The 22821-nt window shown below is 38.8% G+C and overlaps 1 long non-coding RNA gene across 1 annotated transcript in view; it reads right to left on the bottom strand.

Moving 5' to 3' along the window:
* Positions 1-12742, bottom strand: part of LOC141553585 (uncharacterized) — a 29602-nt gene extending 16860 nt beyond the window's left edge. Inside the window, exon 1 of the long non-coding RNA XR_012485537.1 lies at positions 12578-12742. This is a non-coding gene — a long non-coding RNA (uncharacterized LOC141553585). The remainder of the gene's footprint in view (positions 1-12577) is intronic.
* Positions 12743-22821: the final 10079 nt, after the last annotated feature.

The following is a 22821-nucleotide window of genomic DNA, read 5'->3' on the forward strand; positions in this document are numbered from 1 at the left end:
CATATGTTTTGTATATAAAAAGCTATAATAAAAATTAATTAATTCATTTTTTAAAAAAGAATGTAGAGGTGAAATTCAGCCTACCAAGGGCATTCCGTGAAACAACCTAGAGAATTTGCTATGCCAGTTCTGTAGTTCTGGAGATAATGTCAACATTATCTCATGAATCCAAACAAAAAAAGTTTGTTCTATGTCAGTTTTAGAGAAAGCTAGGAAGGCTGGTATGAACTGATAGAGGGGGAAGTGAGCAGAACTAGGAGAGTTTATACAATAATACCACATTGTAAAGACTTTAAAAGACTTAAGAACACTGACTAATGCAATTAGCCAACTATGATTCCAGTGGATTGATGATAAAGAATGCTTCTCACCTCCTGCCAGAGAATCACTCATTTATGCCCAATGTGAGTATTTGTTTTGCTTATCTGTGTATCTAGTACAATCAGCTTGTTTTACAGATTAGAAAGTTGAGGACTAGAGAGGCAAAGTGTTTGGCTCAAAGCAAATAAATGACTGAATTGGACATTGAACTCTTTTGTACCATAGACCATTTACTGTGGTCACAGTTAGACTTATTCATCTGTAGACAAGCTGTGGGAAACCTAAGTTCAAAGAAACACAAATTGGAGTTTTAGGTTCAAAGCTACTTCATATGATGTTTCAGGGGAGAGGAGTATGGAAAAGCCTGTTTTATTTGTGGGGTCCCATGGCTGGGCAGGTTATATAAAAGCTCCTGCTACTTTCCCCTTCATTGTTGTGCTTATCTTCAGAGCATGGGGGATGTAGGTCTCCATAAGTCATGACCAACCTAAATCTTTCAATCCTGTTCAACCAAAATGAAGAGAAAACAAGGTATCCTGTTATTATGCCCATTTCTCTTTTCTATATATTTTTTCCAATGCAGCTCATGTGTAATGCCACTTCCCACTATTCTGAACCTGTGAGAGCTCTGATTCTTTCCAAGTCATCTTGGCTCTGAAGGCTGTTAAGCTGGGGTGATGGGCTTGTCATTTGGATAGGGTAATGGGAATCCTCAAGGATTCTTAACCTGACATTTCCCAAAGATTCATAAATAGATTTCAGGCAGATTAATGAACTTGGATGAAGAAAAATGCATCTTTATTTTAAAATAATCAGATTTTTAAAAAAGTAATTCTATATATTTTATTTTGTGTATTTTAAAAGCACCATTCAGAGAAGAGATCCTTAGTTTCAGCAGATAGCCAAAGGAATCCAAGGTAGAAAAAATGTTAAGTATTTCTGATTTGGATCTCTGGTACACCAGATTATTAATTCTATTTTTTATAAATTATAATAATTGGGGAGATTTTTGGTCCAGGAGGGGCAGTATAACTGCGTCTTTTTCTTTCATGAATTTTAGTGACAGGTAGAAGAAATAGCAGGTTTTGATTTGCTTTTTCATTCTGTTTCCTCAAGCACTGTGTGTTCATTCACTCACTGTACATAATACACCTGAGGAATAGAAGCTGTGTCTGGCAGAGAGCACTCACCCTTCTCTCAGGATGTTATGGGGCAGATATTTGGCACCAGGCCCAGGCCTCCCTATTGCTGACCTGCAGAAGAGGATCCTTTGGGTCTCTCTCCTTTGGAGACACCAGCAGCATGGAAATGGCTCCTTGGAATCCTCGCCAGGTAGAAAGCATTAGTGAAGGATGGTTCTTTTACAGTAAATTCCTCCCATTTCATCCTAGTCAGACCTTTCTGAGATGCCTTGATTCACCTTTAATTACCTAATTTGATAAGCTTTTATATTAGATCACCTAATGCCATTATCTATTGCATCAGCATACCACAATGTCAAGTCTCCCAGAATTTTATTTCAGCTTCTCCATCCCAGAAAGTGGAGGAGGAGGAAGAAAAATAGAAGGAAGAATAAAAGGAGCAGGAGGAGTAAGAAAATAAGGAGGAGGAAGAGAAAGAGGAGATTAAGGAGAAAAAGGAAGAGAAGGAAGAGAAAAGGGAGAAGAAAAAGAGAAAGAGGGAGAGGAAGAGAAAGAAGATTAGCAAGAAAAGCAGGATGAAAGGGAGGATGAAAAGAAGGAAGAAGAGAGAGCAGGAGGAGGAGGGAGAAGGAAGAGGAAGAAAAGGAAGAGGAAGAGAAGATGGAGGAAGAGGAAATGCAGCCTTCTTCTAAGGCTGCTTATGAACCAAACATTGCTGTGAATAGTCTATTTTAAGAGGAAAACCACATTATAGTAAAGGTGGTATTTAGGATTTGTCACTGGCTTTGGAAATCTCAGTGGTCACTTATCCAGGAGATATCCTTCCTTATCATTGGGGAAGACCCTAGTGAAGTCAATTGCCATTTCCTGGAAGAGCTCTCGAACTGGAGATAAGGATCCCAAGTCTATTTATCTTAAAAGTAGCATGGTGAATTATTGTACCTGGAGTCAGGAGAACCTGAATTCAGGTCTCACTTTTGACATTCACTAGCCACATGATCATTAATAAGCAACTTAACATTTTGAGTCTTGATTTTCACAGCTGTAAAATAATGAAAATAAAATTTATAATCTCTGATTTATAGCATACTGTGAAGCTGAAAAATATAACAAGTATTCTGAAAACCTTGAAGGGCTATATAAATATCAGTTATTATTATTATTATTATTATTATTATTATTATTATTATTATTATTTACTCAGCTATAACCAAGGTCTCTTGACTTGCATGTGATCCAGGACCATTGAACCGAATGGCAGATTCAAAAGGTAGGAAAGTCATGGTATCTGCTGACTTTTTGCCAGAGTCATTAACATCTGACTTTTTAATATTTTCTGTATCTAAGAGGTCAGGCAGCTTGTAACACAAACCAATGCAAAAAAAGAGTCCCAGGGACACACACAATACAGAAATATGTACAAAAACCACAGACACACAGGAAGGGCCACCAGGTAAACAGACTCTTGAAGGTCACGCTACTCTACCACAATAAGGTAATACTTAGCTCTTTCACTCTCCTACCTGTCAACACACTTGACTCTAGTCATAGCATAAGGGCTTAAGGAAAATCAACACACCGATTTTTCCTTTCCTTGATTTTTTTTTCCTGCTCTGATGCTCTGGTTAGGGAGGTAGCAGCAGCTGCTGTCTTTCTAGCCCATCTTTTTGCTTACCTCTCTGATTGTACTGAGTTACTTCTGGTTCTTCCAATGACCCCAGACAAAATAGCTTTCCTACCAATCTGTTGCACATTTCTCTGTTTTCCACCTCCATGTCTTTGTATGGAATGTGCTGCTTCCTTAGCTCTGCCTCTTCAAAACCTTAGTTTTTCCTCAAAACTCAATTCAGTTCTACCCTTTATAAGAAGCCTTTCCTGACCCCTTCTAGCTGCTAATGTTTCCTCTTCCATCCCCAACTATCTTATACATATTCTATTAATTCTTAATTATATAAATACATGTTAGATGCCGTGGTGGAATTCAAGCACCTATAGGCAGGGTCCGTTTCTTATTTGTCTTCATATTCTCATGGTTCCTGGTCTATAGTAGATGCTTATAAAAGCTTGTCAAATTGATTGATTGAAAACACCTGAGAATACTGAGAGACTTGAGAGAGAGAGAAAAAAGAGAGGGAAGGTAATATAAGCATTCTGTGTGTGTGCAGGAATAGGCAGGAGATATGGGCATGGAAGGTCCACAGAAGTAATTTTGCTCTGTAGGACTGAGGGAGTACTTCTGCTTCCTTCATAGAAGCCCAAGAGAGGACTGATCAAGAGATCTCTCTTGTTAAGTACCATCAATTCACTTGATGAACTCACCACCTTTAGGAAGCAGGTAATGGAAATGATGAGATAGAAGGGTAGGCCCCTTTCAAACTTTAAATGTGTAATTACTTGGGAAGATCCAGGAAACTCAGATGAGAATGTCAGGGTTGGCAACAACTTTGAGTTCATTTAATCCAGAACTTTTTTTTTTTTTTAATAGGAGAACCAACTGAGGGCCAAGCTCACACACAATAAGTTAATGGCAGAGGTGGTATCTAGGGGAAGGAAGAAAGAATTTATATAATGTCTACCACTTGTCAGGACTATGCTAAGCACTTTATAAATCTGTACTTTCCAATAATTCTGCAAAGTAGTTACTATTATTATCCCCATTTTACAGTAGGAGTAATTGAGGCAAATAAGAGTTTTTTTAAAAGTGATTTGTCCAGCATCACACAGTAAGTGTCTGGGACTGGATTTGAACTCAGTTCAGCAGCTAGATGGCAGAGTGGATAGAGCACTGGGCTTGGAATCAGGAAGAGTCATCTTCATGAGTTCAATTCCAGCTTTAGATACCATCTGTGCAAACCTGAGCAAATCATTTAACCTTATTTTCCTTAGTTTCTCATATGTCAAATGAGCTAGAGAAGGAAATAGCAAACCAATCCAGTATCTTTGTCAAGAAAACCCCCAAATGGAATCATAAATAGTTGGACATGAATGAATAACAACAGCAACTTCTAGACTCTAGATCCAGTGCTCCCTGCATTGCATCACGTGGCTGCCTCCAGACTCAGCATTCTGATTCCCAGTCCCTCTCTTTCTATCCTATATCAGTGTGAGCTCCATTATGCTCCCATTTTTGATGATTGCTGTAGGCACTAGGACATGGTCAAAAAATGAGTGCTTTGAGCACTATCTTCTGCCCTCCATGACTCAAGGGTAAATATGTGAAGGGTAAGAATTGCTCAATCCATTGGAAAGAATTAATTCAAATTGGAGGTTTTAAAGCAAATGCAGGATGACTAGACATATTTAGAATTGGAGTTATGCTCAGATAGAACAGGATCAACTAACCTACATATATATATGTCTCCCTGTGGCCATAGATTAATTTAGAAAACTACTTATTAACACTTACATTTTTATAATTTGTTTTGTTAAATACTTCTAAATACTTCTGGTTCTGGAGTATTTGGGGACATATTGGACTATGTGCATCTGGCCAACTACAGGTTTCATATCCCTGCTGAAGAGAATATTTCTGCTTAGGTTTTCACTGGACCAGATCCTCTGTGAAGTCCCTTCCAACTCTGAGATTCAGTGTTCTTTTTCAACACAGAAGTTGTTCAAAACCAAACCAAACCCCAATGAATTCATATGAATTCATTAGTTTTCATGGTGCCTTTTAAAAAAGTGTTTTTGATACTCTTCTTATTTCAATATTTCTGTCACTTTTCATGAGCTCTCCTCTCACTTCACCATGGAACCCTTCTTTATTACAAATAATGATAATCAAACAAAGGGCAGCAGTGGATAGAGTGTTGGACCTGAAGTCAGGAAGACTCATCTTCCTGAGTTCAAATCTGACTTCAGATTCTTACTAGTTGCATGACCCTGAGCAAGTCACTTCACCCTGTTTGCCTCAGTTTCCTCATCTGTAAAATGAGCTGGAGAGGAAAATGGTAAACTACTCTAGTATCTTTGCCATGAAAACCCCAAATGAGTTCATGAAAAAAGTTGGACACAATTTAAACAATAGTCAAGCAAACGATAGCACAGCAATTCAGCCAAGCAAAATAAAAGACATTAACTGTACTAAAGTATCCCTTACACTACATCTCTAGTATAGTCCACTACATCTCCCAAGGAGTCTATATCTTTGTGGGCTGTGTTCCTCTCTCAGTCCTCTGAAATCATAATTAGAATTCTGAAACTTTTACAGTGTCATTTTCCTTTACATTATTATGGCTATTGGGCACATTGTTTTTCTGATTCTTTTTTTTTTTTTCACTCTGTATCATTTTATAAAGTCTTCAGGAGCATCTTTTTTCCTTAAGAAAGGAATCATTGCTCTGGTGAAGGGCTAAATGTCCCCTGAAATTCTTCTGAGAGTTAGGAATTAGGGATGAAACTCTTTCTCCAAATTGCAGACATTTTAAACAGGTGTGTTTGTGACATCTCATTTGCTCTCACTGAGTCCTTCAGCAGATTTCAGTTGGATGGGAGGAATTCTCCATTCCTCCTGTTCCCAAAGGCCTCATTCCTTTTCTGCTACGAATTAACTGGCCCCTTGCCAGTGAGAAGCTAGTGTCCAGGAATAGAGAGGCGTGTGAATAGGAGTCTGCTTAGAGATAGTTTAACTTCATAAATTACCCCCAGTACAGTGATTTGGTTTCCTCTGTGGGCCTGGAAAAGTGTGTTTGGGGGGCCCGAGGAGAAGGGACAGTCCCACTTGCAGGCCTGAGAGAAACCTCCTCCAGTCTGGCTTGGCATGAGAAATCTCACAGGGAGACATAGCCGGCTTCCTGGCTCAGGGCGAGAGACAGGCCCTGCCTTGCCTTGAATTGGATTGAAAAGGGACTTGCTGGACGCTTCTAGGCTGTCCCTACAGAGAGGCGTACAATGCCCAAATTTAATTTGGGAGTTCAGTCAGGGATTTTGTGTGTGTGTGTGTGTGTGTGTGTGTGTGTGTGTGTGCTGTCAATGAGAGTTATCTATGTACAAACCCCTTGGCTTGTCTGCTTTCTCTACCATGCTCCCCTCTTAATTCATTTTCAGTCTTTAATGTACTGTTGTTTAGCTCCTCTCCCATTAGGCCCTGTAATGTGCTCCGATTGCCTTCAGCCTGACTGCACTTAATAGCCAGCGTAAATAGAACTTAGTGTAGCATGCACTAACATCTCTATCCATTGTCCGGAGATTAAATACATGCCACAAATGGTTTATGCATCATCAGCCCCGAGCCCCGCTTTCATAGCTCCTAACCAAAGGAGGATATTAAATTAATTTGCAGGTTGCTTTAGCAAAACCTAACAAAAAAAAAAAAAAAAAAAAAAAAAAAACACAGCAGAAAAACCTGAGGGTCATTATGCATATGATATCCATCCATCAAAAAGGGATGGAATGGAACCAGTGGGCCCTGTAGTCCAGGGGCGCAGATGGTCCGCCTGTCCTGCACGCCTTCAGGCGCATGTCTGCTTGGGGCCGAGGCTTCCCAGGTCACCTCCTTGACGCTGTGAATCTCAAGATTGGGTCGTCGCTCTACCTGTACTTCATGTGTTCTAGAATTTATCTTTTTGTCCTTCAATCTCGAAGGGGACCATGAGATCAAAGTGTCGCCGGGACTTCCAAGTGAATTGGATTTAAGTGAGGAAAGGCTGTACAGTCACCAACCTCCCGGGATCCATCTGGAAAATCAGCAAGGGACAGAGAACCCTAGATACAAGGCTTTAGAGGAGGGGCCGTTGTCGCTGAAGCAGGAGCTTTTATCTGATTTGGGTTGGACTGGGTGGGACAATTAGGTCAATCTTGGTTACATCCTGAGATCCCTTAATTTCACAGATCTGAAGAAACTGAGAAATAAAGAGGTTAATTGAGTTGTCTAAAGTCATATAAACAGCATATGCAAAGGTGAGATTTGAACCTGGGTCCTCTACTCAAGGATTAAGGTTCTTTCTGTTATTCCACACTAACTTAAATCAAGACGTTGACCCCAGAGACAAAAGGCTGAATGCTTCTTTTATTTTTCAGTATTCTTCATCTGCAATCTTAAGTTTTTGTCTTCATGCTAGGTCCTAAACAAATCCTGGTCCTAAACAAGAAGGCAAGGGAAGAAGCTCTGTCTGACCCATCTTGGACCCCCCTACGGGGCTCTTAGAGGCAAAAGGTTTTCTAATGGATGAACCATATGCTTCTCGTTAGGCTTGTGGTTGAAAGGCAAGGGGATGGAGAATCCAGACAAGGAAAATGTAAACACAAAATGGTGGAAAGACAAAAGTGCTTCTTCGTGTTTGCTTCTTTATTCCATTTCCTTATCTCCTCCTGACTATGTATGATTCCTTACTCACAGGTACTAGGGGAACAAGAAGAAAGGGAGAAGAATTTGGCATCTGGTCCCTCCCTCCTTCTCCCTCCTATTGGGAGGACGGCTGAGGAGCAGTTTCAGGATAATGGAGCAAAATTGGAAGCTTTTGACTCTGTCCTTGCCTACCCAGTCTTTCCTTTTCTTTTCCCTTTTGTATGAAAGGAAACCATCTAGAGCCCTGGCTGGGACCAGCAGTGGATGCTCCTCTAAGAACTTTGCTTTGAAGTTCCTTGAGAGCCGGTGATGGGAGGAGAAGAAAGGTGGCCTTGTCTTCAGCCTTTAGCCCATGTACAATCCTGCCTTAAAATGGCTCTGCTCATAGTATCATTAAATCAGAGCTACAGCAGCAAACAGAAAAACTCAGAATTGGAAGAAAACTGTGGCTAAGGGCAAAATTCAGGGAAGTGGATACCATTACCTAGTGCTTTGGAACAGAGGAAGGAAAGACAGCGTAAACCAAGGGATAACACAATGTATTTGGACTTAAAAGACCTGGGTTCAAATGCCACCTTTGACACTAGTTGTATGAACCTGGGCAATCAATCAAGCATTCATTAATGTGGGTCTGGGAATTTAAATAATGAAATTCCTTACTCTAATGCAGGAGACAAGTACATATAGGAAAAAAAAATGGAATCAATACAAATAAATATATGGTGGTGCAGGAGAGAGAGTGCTAGCAGTGAGGGGAAAATCACTTAACATTTCAGAGTCTGTTTTCTCATTTGTAACTGGAGGGGGCTGGACTGGATGGGCTCTCAATTCTCTTTCCACTCTAAATGGATGATCCTTATGAAAGGTTGACACCAAGGAAGGAGCTTTGAGCAAAGTAGATGGAGGTGCCCCGTCCACACAGTTAAGAAATCAGAACTCCAATTGTAGCTTTCTCAGAAAATCTCAGAATTCTCAAAAATCAAAGCAGATTTTTGCTTTTTCACTCCAAATCTAGTGCTTCCTATTACACTTCCCTTGTTCTGATTATTGTTAGTATTCAGTCATTTTTTTTTTAGTTGTATCTCATTTGGGCTTTTCTTGGAAACAACACTGAAATGGTTTGCCATTACACATTTCTTTATGAATCATACTGGGAGAGAAAAATCAGAACAAAAGAAAAAATCATGAGAGAAAGAAAAAAAAAACAGGAAAAAAAAAAGTGAACATGGCATGTGCTGATTTCCATTCAATCTCCATAGTTCTCTTTCTGGATGTAGATGCAGAAGTTTATTGGGATTGCCTTGGATCACTGAATCCCTGAGAAGAACCATGTATTTCATAGTTGATCATCACACATTCTTGCTGTTACTGTGTGCAATGTGTTTCTGATTCTTCTTGTTTCACTCAATATCAGTTTGTGTAAATCTTTCCAGGTCTTTCTAAAAGTCAGATTTTTCATCATTTTTATAGAACATAATAATCCATTAATTTCATATACCACAACTTATTTAGCCATTCCCTCATTGATGAGCATCTACTAATTTTCCAATTCTTTGCTACCACAAAAAGAATTGCTACAAACATTTTTGCAAATGTGAGTCCTTTTCCTCCTTTATATATTTTTTTATTCTGCTATCCAACATATTAGGATCTCTCTCACCTTCCTGCCACGTGCAGATCATGCTATTTTATCATAGACCTAGAGTTGAAAGGGACCATAGAAATCATTCAGTCTTTGTCTATGTTCTTCATTTTATGAATGAGGAAATTTAGGTCCAGAGAATTAAAAAGAAAAAGATTTCTAAGAGCATAGATTTAAAAATGGAAAGGATTTTAGAAGCCATTGAATAAAATTTTATTTTTTCATATTTGCTTATGATATTATTTACTAAGAAATCCATAAAGGGCATTAATTAGGACAATATAAAACAACAACAATAGGAGGTATAATCATACGATCAAATAAAATATAAATATTTATATCATAAAAAGTGATAAACAAGGAAAATATATTATGTTGTAAGTATCCATACAAAACAAATCAATATTAAGCTTATTATGTTCCAAATCCTTAGCATAAAGCTAAGTAAAGAAATTCATAAAGGAAAAATTAACTGGACTTCAAGAATACATATAATTCAATAATGGAAAGATATTTCAATGTTCCCCTCTCAGTTTTGGTTAACATTAATGGATAAAATATATATATATATATATATATATATATATATATATATATATATAAGTTGAACAAATTGCTGGAGTTCCTAAAAGAATTACAGATTCTTTGAAATAGGACTTAAAACCTTCTTTTTTAAAGAAAAAAATAGCTTTTTATTATCAAAATATAGGCAGAGATAGTTTTTAACATTCACCCTTACAAAACCTCATGTTCCAAAATTTTCTCCCTCCCTTCCCTCACTCCTTCTCCTAAATGGCAAACAATCCAACATATGTTAAGCACGTGCAATCCTTCTATACATATTTCCACATTTATCATGCTGCACAAAAAAAATCAGATCAAAAAGGAAAAAAAAATGAGAAAGAAAACAAAAAGCAAGCAAACGACAGCAACATAAGTGAAAATACTATGTTGTAATGCATAATCAGTTCCCATAATCTCCTTTTTGGATGCAAATGACTCTTTGAATCACAAGTCTATTGGAATTGGCTGGAATCATCTCATTGCTGAAAAGACCAAGTCCATCATAACTGATCACCACATAATCTTGTTGCCATATACAAAGTTCTCCTGGTTCTACTCACTTCACTTAGCATCAGTTGATGTAAGTTTTTCTAGGCCTTAGATCATCCTGCTGATTGTAAAACCCTCTCTTTCAAGATGAAGAAACTGAGGCACAGAATTGTGCCTGACTAATAAATATCTGAATCAACATTTAAATCCACATCCTCTTACTCTAAATCCATCACTCTTTCCACAGCACCATGCTGCTTTCAAGTCCTTGCTAAAAATGTTGAATAACCCAGGGCTAAGGAGAGATCCCTGCAAGAAATTGTCACTCAAATGTGATTTATATATAGATATAGACATAAATGTAGCACAGTAGAAAGAGAATTAAACTTTGAAGTCCTGACAGGGACACTGGACCATAGATTTAGAAATTGAAAGGACTTTAAAGTTCATCTGGTGGTCCTGTCATCTTATTTTGTAGATAAGAACACTGAAGTCCAGAAATGTGAAGTAATTAGCTCTACGATCATGTAAGCATTAAGTGATGGAACTAGGATTTGAACCTAGGGCCTCCAGCTTGAATTCCAGTGCTCTTTCTGCTATAGTTGAATGATTTGTCCAAGATCACATAGATGAGAAGTGGCAGAGCTGTAATTCCCTAAATCTTCTGAGTCTTTTATGTAATAAAGAGTTGGTCTAATTGATTTGCTCACATCAAGACTACATGAAACCAGCCAAGCAATCAATTAAACAGCAATCATCTGTTAAGTGCTTGTTACCTGCCAGGAACTATGCTAGTTTTTGGGGCTAGGAAGGAAAGGCAAAAACAATCCCTGCCTTCAAGGAACTTGTATTCTATAGGGGAGACAGCACATCCCTTTTCCCCACTAGTTCTGACTGCATGCAGAGGGAAGACAAAAGTAGGATCATCTGAAAAGCTAGAGAATGACATTGCAGTGATCTGAAATTCATAAAGGAAGCTGCCCTCTCTGTGTTTTTAAATGATACCGAAGGTCCTCTTCTTTAGGAAAGGACTCTAGCAGGCCGTGGCCCATTGGTTCTCCCATACTATGTCTGGTGCGATTGCAGTCTGATTTCGATTGCTGGTGGTCCCCTTACTGGATGTTTAACCCCAATAGGGACCTGACAGTAAGGTAAACCTCCAGGCTCAGCCTTGTTGCATGCCTGAGCTGACCCTCTCCTTCAGGACATGTCTCCGTCTTAAGTTGTGAACTCTGACATCCAGCTTCTAATATTCCAGGGACTTCTCCAGGAATAGGAGAGACATTAGTCTGATTGAGATGATCCCAAACAGTGATAGTTGGTTGTCTTGCACGACTAAAAGATTATGTGAATTTCCTGCTGATTTTGCTTCCGGAGACTTGCTTGTTGTACTCATACCAGTGAAGCCTCTAAAACGTATGGAGGTTACTCTGAATAAAGATAGTTGTAAGTATATATAGGAAAGGCTCAATTTTTCACTTCATATACATTGTTAAACTTTTTTTTTTACTTTCTCTACAATGCAACAGGGAAAAAATGTACTTAGTTTAGAATTGAAGGACCTGGATTAAAATGCTGGCTCTACCATTTATTTCCTGTATGACTTTGGACATCAGTCCTTGTCCCTGGACCTCAGCTTCCTCATCTATAAAAATAAGGAAGAGTTGGATCAGGAATCCTCTAAAGATTCCTACAACTCTATATCTGTGCTCTTGTGACTAGAGCTTTGCAAAGGAGCTAACATCCCAGAGGGCATGCTTTCTCCAGATATCAATCCTTCAACCTGCTGTTCTCGGAGCCTTCCCTGGCACCTGCTACCTGCTGGGTTCCAACACTGGCGTGATTTTCTCTGTTTACGTCTGTCTTTCCTCATTAATATGTCTCCCTCCATCCCGAGTCCTCCCCACTCATTAACTTGACTGCCTCCCCACTCCTGCTCCCTATTGGGGAGCTCAAGGACTGTTTGAGCTGATTGGTTGTCCTAAGTGGATACCATACCTTTTGATCAGGGTCCTCCCTCACCTTGACTGTGCCCATTGTGGACTGTCCTTCCTACTCTTTCTCCATTTCACTCAAATGATTGTTTTCTGGGTTGAGAGCTATGGCTCTGAGTATGAGCTTTGCAGAACTTACCAGGTTCTGGATGGTGTGAAAAGCATTCTGGAAAACTGACAGAGACAGCAAGCCAACTTCCCACCTCCCCTCCAGCAGAGTGATCAGGAACCCATTAACCATCGAGGAGGAGGCTTTCCATCAAAGAGGGGGCAGGGCCCCCAGGAAGGAAGTGGCTCGGAGATTCCCCGCTGTCTGCTGGAATCAATCCCTGGCTGGCGGGAGGGGAGGGAGTGTTGGTTGCCCCGGAACAATGGGCGATCACTCTTCATTACGGTAGGCAGAGTGAGTGCTCTTCGCCAGTCCTTTCCCCACATTATCAGATCAATACAGCCTTAATTGCTGACGAAAGGGAGGATGGTACACAATTACAGCACAATGGTTTAACCGCTCGGATGCTTAAACTTAATTTCAGGCAGTTAATTTTTCACTGATGCCTTGACTTCATGGGCGTGGGCTCCATGTGGGTGCTGAACAGGTGGTATGTGTTCGTGGCCTCTGCTAAAGGTGGTTTATTAATAGCTTTTAACAAGATCATTTGGGCTAATTGAAAATGGGAGAAATGTTAATATCATATATGAGTTTCACTTTTTCTAAATTAAAAAAAGATGTTAAAAGCATTTATTGAGCAGTTTCTGGGGAATAGAATGAGAAAGGTCTCCCCTTTGGCCGTTGTATGTGCTATTTTCTTGCTTCTCCCCACTCTGCTTGTGGGGTCTCTCTGCTTGATTAGCATGATCTAAAGCCCCCATAGTGACCCTGCTATAAAGTGATCAGAGGAAGCTGCCCGGCAGACTCTCTTCCATCTTCTGCACGCTCTGGTATAGTACTGGGACTGCAGCAAATGGGGGAGAATTACAAAATCAGAGGATTAATACCCCAAAGGGATCATCTCAACCACTCCTTTTTTTTCTAAAGAGGGAAACTGAGGAATTACTAGTGACTGACTCTAGAACTTGTCAAGTTCATTTCCAATCACATCATCTTTTGGATCAAGCATCCCGATCATCGGGAGGATTCAGTTTTGTTGTATTCTTTAAAAACATGCCATATTTACTGTATAGTCATACCTTGTACAAACCCAAGTCTACTTCCCCACTGCATGTATTTAAACGAATGTGTTTCTCAGTAAAGAATCTGAAATATATTCAACCTGAGGTGTTAATGACTGATAGCAGTTTGAAGTGTGACCATCTGTGACAGATTAGAGAATAGGACCTTGGCTTCCTCTGGAAGAATCTGCATTCTCTCTTTGCTAACATCATCCAGGAGCAAAACTGGGAGAGATTTCTCCATTAAATACAGGGTACATGAAATCATAGAATCTTAGAATAAGTAGCAAGAGACCAGAGAGGTCTTCTAGTTTAATTCTTCCAACCCTCTCTATAAACTCCTAAAAGTTGGCCATCTGGGCTCTGTTTAAACTTTTACAATGACAGGGAGTTGAAAATACTCCCAGGTAGCCTAGACTGTTATTTGGCAGCTCTAATGATTAAAATAATCTTTCATAATGCAGCCTCTCTCTGGGTATACTCCCCTCCAAACCCTAACTCATAGGTTAGATCTTACAGGGAGACAACTATGCCAAATTCAAGGTATTCTGTGAATCCATATTTCTATAATTATGCCTCCTGAGCCCCCACTGGTATGTTCATCTTCAATAGTCATGCATTTTGTTAGCTCAAAGAAAAAGCATTTACTGAAATGATAATAGTGAGAAAAATAGCTTCAAAATATTTCCTTGTGGAGTACATTTTCCTATAGATAATATATACAGCATAAGTGGAAGAGTGGGCACAAATATAGAGTTTGAAAACAGAGGTTTAGAAAGTGTTGTGACCATGGTAACATATCTCAGAGCTACAGGATTTGGCAACTACCCAACCAGTGTAAGACTACAAGTAGCAAGAACTTTTGTGCCTCTAGATGTACTAGGCAGCCAGAAGTTGGTTTTTGAGAACTTGAGGTCAATCAAGCCCCGGATACTTCTTTCAGGTAAAGCCTCCCATGTTGTGGGTAGAGAAAAGGAATTTGTGTCAGACAAATTCTGGTTCTATCACATATTATTCCTTGGTGATAAGGTGCTAAGCATCTTCTAGAGATTTTTCTTCCCTTTAAATGCTTATAACCCCTTTTTCCGGACAGACCTTCTAGCATACGATTATGATGTTTAAAAAGGTTTGAGATACATAGTTTTGGGGTAATTTAATTATTTAATTAACAAGGCTAGTGGATTTAAAAAAAATTTTATTTATAATTTTTTTGACATTATATATGCATGAGTAATTTTTTTATAACATTATTCCTTGTATTCATTTTTCCAAATTTTCCCCTCCCTCTACTCCCTCCCCTAGATGACAGGCAATCCCATACATTTTACATGTGTTACAATATAACCCAGATACAATATATGTGTGTTTTCTTGTTGCACATTAAGTATTAGATTCCGAAGGTATAAGTAACCTGGGTAGATAGACAGTAGTGCTAACAATTTACATTCATTTCCCAGTGTTCCTTCTCTGGGTGTAGTTGTTTCTGTCCATCATTGATCAACTGGAAGTGAGTTGGATCTTCTTTATGTTGAAGATATCCACTTCCATCAGAATACATCTTCATATAGCATTGAAGTGTACAGTGATCTTCTGGTTCTGCTCGTTTCACTCAGCATCATTTCATGTAAGTCTCTTCAAGCCTCTCTATATTCCTCCTGCTGGTCATTTCTTACAGAGCAATAATATTCCATAACCTTCATATACCATAATTTACCCAACCATTCTCCAGTTGATGGACATCCATTCATCTTCCAGTTTCGGCTAGTGGATTTTTAATAAAAGAATAGTTATTTGGCCATTTTTAATATAAAGACAATTATGGTGGCAGAATTTACAGATTATATACCCTTTTAAGCAATTAGGATTTGATGTTATCCATTATTATATTACCCTTAGACATAGGAAATTATTTTTACTTAGATGACCTACAGCCTTGGACTATTTGGACAAAAGGATTTGTTTTTCAACTGTCTGGTCATGTATACATATATTGTATTTAATTTATACTCTAACATATTTAACATGTATTGGTCGACCTGCCATCTGGGGGCTGGGGGAAGGAGGGGAAAAATTAGAACAAATGGTTTGGCAATTGTCAATGTTGTAAAATTACCCATGCAAATATCTGGTAAATAAAAACTATTTTAAAAAAAGGATTTGTTTTTACCTAAGCTTGAGTAGAATACAATGGGCATTTTTCCCCATAGATTAAATTTTTTGCAAGATTGGGTAGGGTTTGGCCAAGGTGAGGGCAGTCAATGCAATTTTATTATTAATAATGTCCTCCAGACTGAACTTTTAAAGGACTTTAGAAAACAGGGAGTTTGGAATCTCCCCCTCCCAAATTATTGGTTATTAATGATAATTTCTCACAAGGTAGTACTAAAGAAAAAAGTGGGAAAGGAAAATATACCAAAAAATCTGACACAATAAAGGTTAGTTTGGTGCTTCTTTGTGAAGATCAGCATAAGAAATCAATGTCTCTGTCTCTCCCTGCCTCTGTCTCTCTCTGTCTCTGTCTCTCTCTGTGTCTCTCTGAATTCCTTTCAATTTGTTCTTAACCTATACAAGCGCCTTAGGGATGAATTTTTTCCAGCATGGAAACGACATGTGACCATATTAGTTACCCATCCCAGGAAGGCTCTGGCTCTGAAGTGGGAAAAGGACAGAGCCAATTGCAAGAGAAAATGAGAGATGCAGAGAAAAATAAAAACGATGGAGAACTAAATTCTAGGCCTTTTCTCTGTACCTCTCCCAAGAAGGACCAATTCTTAAGTCTTATTGGTTAGTCTTCCTATTCTGGAAAGTACCAAGGGAAAAAACAAAACAAAAATATTGAGAATAAAAGCTGATAATCTTAGGTCTTTCTTAGGTCTTTTTTCCTTATCTTTGGAATGATCAAGTCTCAAGATTTATTGGAAAATTACTCTAGTTCACCAGAAGTGACTACACTTCAACTTCTAGAGCTCCTTCAGTTGGACTGACTTCCAGAGCTGGCACGGTTGTGGGTTTTTTTTTTTTTTAATCACCAAGGGCTTAGCTAATCTTTTATCCAGCAAATGTCTAGTCATCACAACATAAAACTTGATTAAAGATGGCTTTCATACCATCTAAATGAACAAAGAAGTGTAAATACTTCTTTGCACCTAAAGCATTTTCCTTATTTTTCCTTTGAAGTAAAATTTGCTTCCCTGTACCTCCTTCCCCATTGTTCCCATGAGATATAGTCACTTTCATATTTATCAACTTAATTTAATAAGCCTTTATTGTGAATCTACTATGTGCAAGGCAAGAGAGAAAACGGGACTAGGATACTAGCTGAACAAGACAAAAAACATGTTCTTCAAAACTCCAGAACCAGAGTGAAAGGGAAGAAGCCAAGACAATGGATCCAGAAAACAGGGACAGGAACAATCTATGTTCAGGCACGCAGGGGAGGAGGCATCGAATGTGTTTCAGTGGATTGGGTGTTAGCCTAGGAGTCAAGGAGACTTGGTTTTAAATGCGACCTCTGATACCTCTTAAAGGTGTACCTGTTGGCAAGTAACTCCTATTTGGCCTATAGTCAGCTCAGTGTAACGAAAAGAACGCCAGGTTTATAGTCAGGACACCTTGGATTTAATCTTTTCTCTGATGCTTATTAGCTCTGTGATCTTGGGAAAGTTGTGACCTCTCTAAGCCTTGTTTCCTAATCCATAAAATGTGGAAAACTAGACATATACTACCTGTCTGAATGGGATTATTACAAAAAGAATTTAATAAAATCTTAAAAGTCTAAATAAATGTGAAATATGATGATTATTGGGGCTGAGCATAGCCTATACTGGGTCAAAGGACCAGATACCACCGATCTTTCTCTCTGTCTTTCTGTCTCTTTCTTTGGCTCTCTCTCTCTCTATTTCTGTTTCTGTCTCTCTCTCTCTCTTGTTCTGGGTCTCTGTCTCTTTCCTTTCTTCTCTGTCTCTGTATCTCTCTGATCTTTCTCTTTCTCTGTGTGTGCTTGTCTGTCTCTCTCCTCTCTCTCTGTGTCTGTATGTGTCTCTCTCTTTTCCTCTTGTGTCTCTTTTTGTCTCTTTTTCTGTGTGTGTGTGTGTGTGTGTCTCCTTCTGTGTGTGTCTTTGAGTGTGTATGCGTGTCCATCTCTCTCTTTGTGTCTTTTAAATTCCTTTCAATTTGTTCTTAACCTATACAAGAGCCTTAGGGATGAATCTGTTCCAGCATGGAAATGACATGGGGGCATATTAATGATCCATCTCAGGAAGGGAATGGTCTTCATGGCTCTGAAGTGGGAAAAGGGCAGAGCTAATTGCAAGGGAAAATGGGGGATGGGGTGAGAGATAAAAGTGTCTGGAGAAGAAGTGTCTGAACCTGAGCTACCGAACAAATGAAACCTAGCCTATATCCCCTAAATGGGTCACCCTGACAAATCGCTTTTTCTCTTTGACTTTAGCTTATACATCTGCAAAATGCAAGGGGATAGGATTCCACCTGTGGAGTGTGGGATGCGGAAGAGAATTGTATCATATGATCTCTAAGGTTCTTCCCAGATCTAAATCCTATGAACCTAAGCACAAATCCCTTATCTTCTTGCCTTACTAGGAATTTTTTTTTTTTTTATCTGAGCTTTCCTCAGTGATGCCCTTTCCTTTTCTGTGTATGGTAACTAGATGGATATATTCAATATAAAAAACATTTATCAATCACCTATTGTGTTCATGGTGCTTTTTTGATTCTAGAAATTCAAAGGTTCAATAATATGGAACTCCACCTTCAGTTTGCTAGCTGTGTGAAGTAGCCTAGACCTAAGTTCAATACAAATGAGAACATCAATGTATGCATAGAGAAATGCTAGAAAAAGTGTTATGTGAAGTCTCAAGGGAAAAGTGAAGAATTCCTATTTCTATAGAGCCTTACAAAACTTTCACAGAGTTGTGACATGGGGGCAGTGGCTTGCTGGGAAATATTTAACAACAGGCTCTTTGCAAAAAAAAAAAAAAATTTAAGTAGGCTATATTTTTGAGTTTAAGCTACATAATCAATATTTTCTAACACTTTCTTAATCCCAATCAATCAATAAAATATTTAATAAAACAAATCCTGATTTGCAGCATTTTAACAATTTCTGAGGAATAAATGCTCACATGGAAAATTTATGATTGGCTCTCTAGAAGTATATCGCTCCAGTATTTCACTGAGTAGGGTGAGAATGCACCATCATCATCATTATTATTATTACCCCCATTTTATAGATAAGAAAATACACAGTGGGAGTTATAGGGTGATAGATATATAATTGACAGAGACCTTAAATATCATCAAATTAATTACCTCTCCCTCATTTTACAGATGGAGAAATGGACATTCCCAGAGTTACACACGTGATAAGATCTGCCTCACTATTCATGCCTTAGTATAGTTGCCTTCAGGTTCATATCTTAAACTCTCTTTCAGTCCTTTGAGGCTATAATTATTCTACTTAAGAACCCTAAAGAGAGAAGAACAAGATTCATACCAAGGCACTGATGAGAAGGGCTTGGAGGCAGCAGTATGGAGTGTTTGGAAGCAGTAGCCTAAGCCATTTGTCAGGGCTCTTTCTGGGTCTCTGTTGAATTTTTCATGATTTACTTAAGTGATTTTAAATTGCTTTTGTGATTCTGTTTCTCACAGCCCCTCATGGAAAGGACAGTGACCCACTTATATATGGAAAGAATCTCATAGCCAGCAGGGAAATTCAGGAGGCCCAGGATGGACTTGCTGGAGCCTGAGGTTTCAGGGTTACTGGTTATAAGTTGGCTGGATGTGAGTATCCAAACTGGGGCTGCTGGGAGAGAGGAACACCAAGGGGAGGGAAGCAAGGCTTTGACAAATGGATGAGGACAGTTGAACTTTAAAGCCAGGACTGCAGAATACTTTAAAGGAGTTCTCTTTTGCCATTTTGCTTACAGGGGATGAAGACCTTTTACTAGGTCCTCAGTGAACACCCTCCTTTCTACCCCATCTCAGCCCATCAACCCTTGCCCTAAAATATAGGAGAATGGTACAAGTAAGGAGCTTAGATTCAGGAAACCTGATATTTATTGATGATTCAACAAGCATTTATTAAGCACCTAGTGTGTACCAGACATTGTGCTAGGCACTAGAGATACAAAGACAAAAAAAGAAATAGACCTAAAGGAGTTTACATTCTGGACTTTTTCTCTCTCTCTCTTTCTGTGTGTTTTCAAATCATTATTTTAGGAAAATCATTTTAGCAGCTGAGGGGAGGATGGATTGGTAAGGAATTTGAGAGACCAATTAGGTAGTTATTGCATTGTCCAGGTGAGAAGTTATGAGGACCTGTAAATGGGAGTGGCCGTGTGAGTAATGAGAAGGTGACATACACCAGAAATATTGTGAAGTTAGAAATAATAAGATTTGGCAACAAGTAGGATATATGAGGTGAGTGAACGTGAGAAGTCAAAGATGACATTTAGATTGTGAGTCTGGGTGACAGAGGAGTGGTAACCTTGACAATAATAAGAAAGTCGGCTTATGCAAAGTCAATAAAAATTAATGGGCTGGGAGAATGCTAACTTCCTGAGGATCAGGAATAGTCTCCTAGAAATGACATTTAAATTGAGACTTGAAGGGAGTTGGGGATTCCAAGAGTCAGTGATGAAGAGGGAGAACATCTAGAAAGGAGAGATAGCCTGTGCAAAGATACATAGATGGGTGACAGAATATCATGTATGGAAGAACAGCAACTTGTCCAATGTGGCTGGAATATGTAGAATGCATTTGAAGGAGTAATGAATAATCTGCTTAGAAAAAGCCATTAAAGTCATATTGTGAAGAGTTTAAAAATCCTAAAACAGAAAAGTTTTTATTTTATCTTAGAGGCAATAGGGAGCCATAAAAGCTTTTTGACTATAGGAGTGACATGGATGCATATGTGCAAAAAAAGAGATAGGAACACTTCTTCTCTAGACTTTTACTCTAGAAACACTGTTATGAAGATGATGTTATTTGAGTGATATGATGTTTAAAAGATATAAATCCCTAAACAAAGATTTTCACGTAGACTTCCTTGGTTTCCAGTTCCTTGCCACTATAATTTCCCTTTAAAAAATTTTTCTTTGGGATCTCTTTGAGATACAGACCCAGTAGAGATAGGGCTGATCAAAGGGTATGCAAAATTTGATAGCTGTTTGGACATAGTTCCAAATTGCTCTCCAGAATGGTTAGATCAGCTCACAACTCTACCAACAATATATGTGTCCCAGTTTTTCCTATATCCCCTCCCACATTTATCATTATCTTTTCCTGTCACCTTAGCCAATCTGAGAGGTGTGAAGTGGTGCCTCAGAGTTTCATAGATTGTCATAATAAAAACACTCCACTCTTTCCTGCATGAATATACAAAAATAGCATAGTAGAAAGAACACTGGCCTTTGAGCCAGAAAACTAAGGTTTTTACCCTATACCAAGATAAGGTAGAAATGGGTTCATGATTTAGACATAAAGAGTGATATTATAAGCACATTAGAAGAACAAAGAATATCTTAGATCTGTGGAGAGGGAACAAATTTGTGGCCAAAGAAGAACTGGAGTACATTATAAAATGCAAAATGGATAATTTTGATGATATTAAGTTAAAAAGTTTTTGTAAAAGCAAAACCAATGTAGACAAGATTAGAAGGGAACCAATAAACTGGGAACATTTTTTACATCAAAGAATTCTGATAAAAGTCTTATTTTTTAAAATATGTAGAGAACCGACTCAAATTTATAAGAATACAAGCCATTTTCAACTGATAAATATTCAAAAGGATATAAACAGACAATTTGCAGATGATGAAATTAAAACATTTCTAGTCATATGAAAAAAATTCTCTAAATCACAATTGATCAGAGAAATGAAAATCAAGACAACTCTGAGATACCACTATACATCTCTCAGATTGGCTAAGATGACAGGAACAAATAATGATGAATGTTGGAGGGGATGTGGGAAAACTGGGACACTGATACATTGTTAGTAGAGTTGTGTGTTATGGGAGCAACTTGCTAGTGGCTGCTTGTTGTTATGAGAGCCACCTACCAGTGGCTGCTGGGTATCTTATTCTGACCAACAGAACAGATCCCTTTATGTGAGAGGATGATAATGATACAAGGAGACTGAGAGGCAGTCAAATTCTCTGACCTCTCTCATCTTCCCCCTTGCATTCCCAATTCACAAGCAACATCTGTGTCAGTAAAGACTGATTTGCAATTCCTTCAAATGTGTCACAATTCACAGCTGTGGGGGCTTTCAGGAGAATTGACCTGCCCCTTCACACTTAGGGATGGTCCTTAACAATTCCCTGTTTTTTGTTTTATGAGAACATGATTATTTCCCCCCCATCAGCAGGGCCAGTGAGTTTGTTCAATATTGTGAAGCGGCTGTTATCTGAGTCTGCATAATGAGGAAGGCAAATGGCACCATCAAAGTCTTTTCCTTCTTAGTCCTCTGGATGGTTGCAGGGTGAGACACTATAGCAGGTGTTGAATCTTGTGAGATGTCATGGAGGCAAACTTTCTGACAAACGGAGAAGAGGACCCTAGTCAGAACAGGCATTTTTCATAAGTCTCACCGAGAGTTCCCCTTCTGTCTGTGGCTCTCTACATTTGTGAATTGATCCAACCCTTCTGGAGAGCAATATGGAACTGTGCCAAAAGGGCTATCAAACCCTTTGATCCAGCAGTGTCTCTATGGGCTTATATCCCAAAGAGATCTTAAAGGAGGGAAAAGGACCCACATGTGCAAAAATATTTGTGGCAGCCCTTTTTGTAGTGGCCAGAAACTGGAAACTAAGTGGATGCCCATCAGTTGGAGATTGGCTGAATAAATTGTGAATGTTATGGTATATTATTGTTCTGTAAGAAATGACCAGCAGGATGATTTCAGAGAGGCTTGGAGAGACTTACATGGACTGATGCTGAGTGAAATGAGTAGAATCAGAAGGACATGGGACAGTGCAACAACAACATTGTGTGATCAATTCTGATAGACATAGCTCTTTTCAATAGTGAGATCTTTCGATGGAAAAAGTCAGAGAGAGGAATGTGGGGGGTGAGTATGGATCATAACATAGTATTTTCACATATATTGGATTACTTGCTGTCAAAGGGAGGGGTGGAAAGGAGAGAGAAAAAATTTGGAACACAAGGTCTTGCAAGGGTGAATGATGAAAA

This window comes from Sminthopsis crassicaudata, chromosome 2 (assembly GCF_048593235.1).
Source record: "Sminthopsis crassicaudata isolate SCR6 chromosome 2, ASM4859323v1, whole genome shotgun sequence".
NCBI classification, from domain to species: Eukaryota; Metazoa; Chordata; class Mammalia; order Dasyuromorphia; family Dasyuridae; genus Sminthopsis; species Sminthopsis crassicaudata.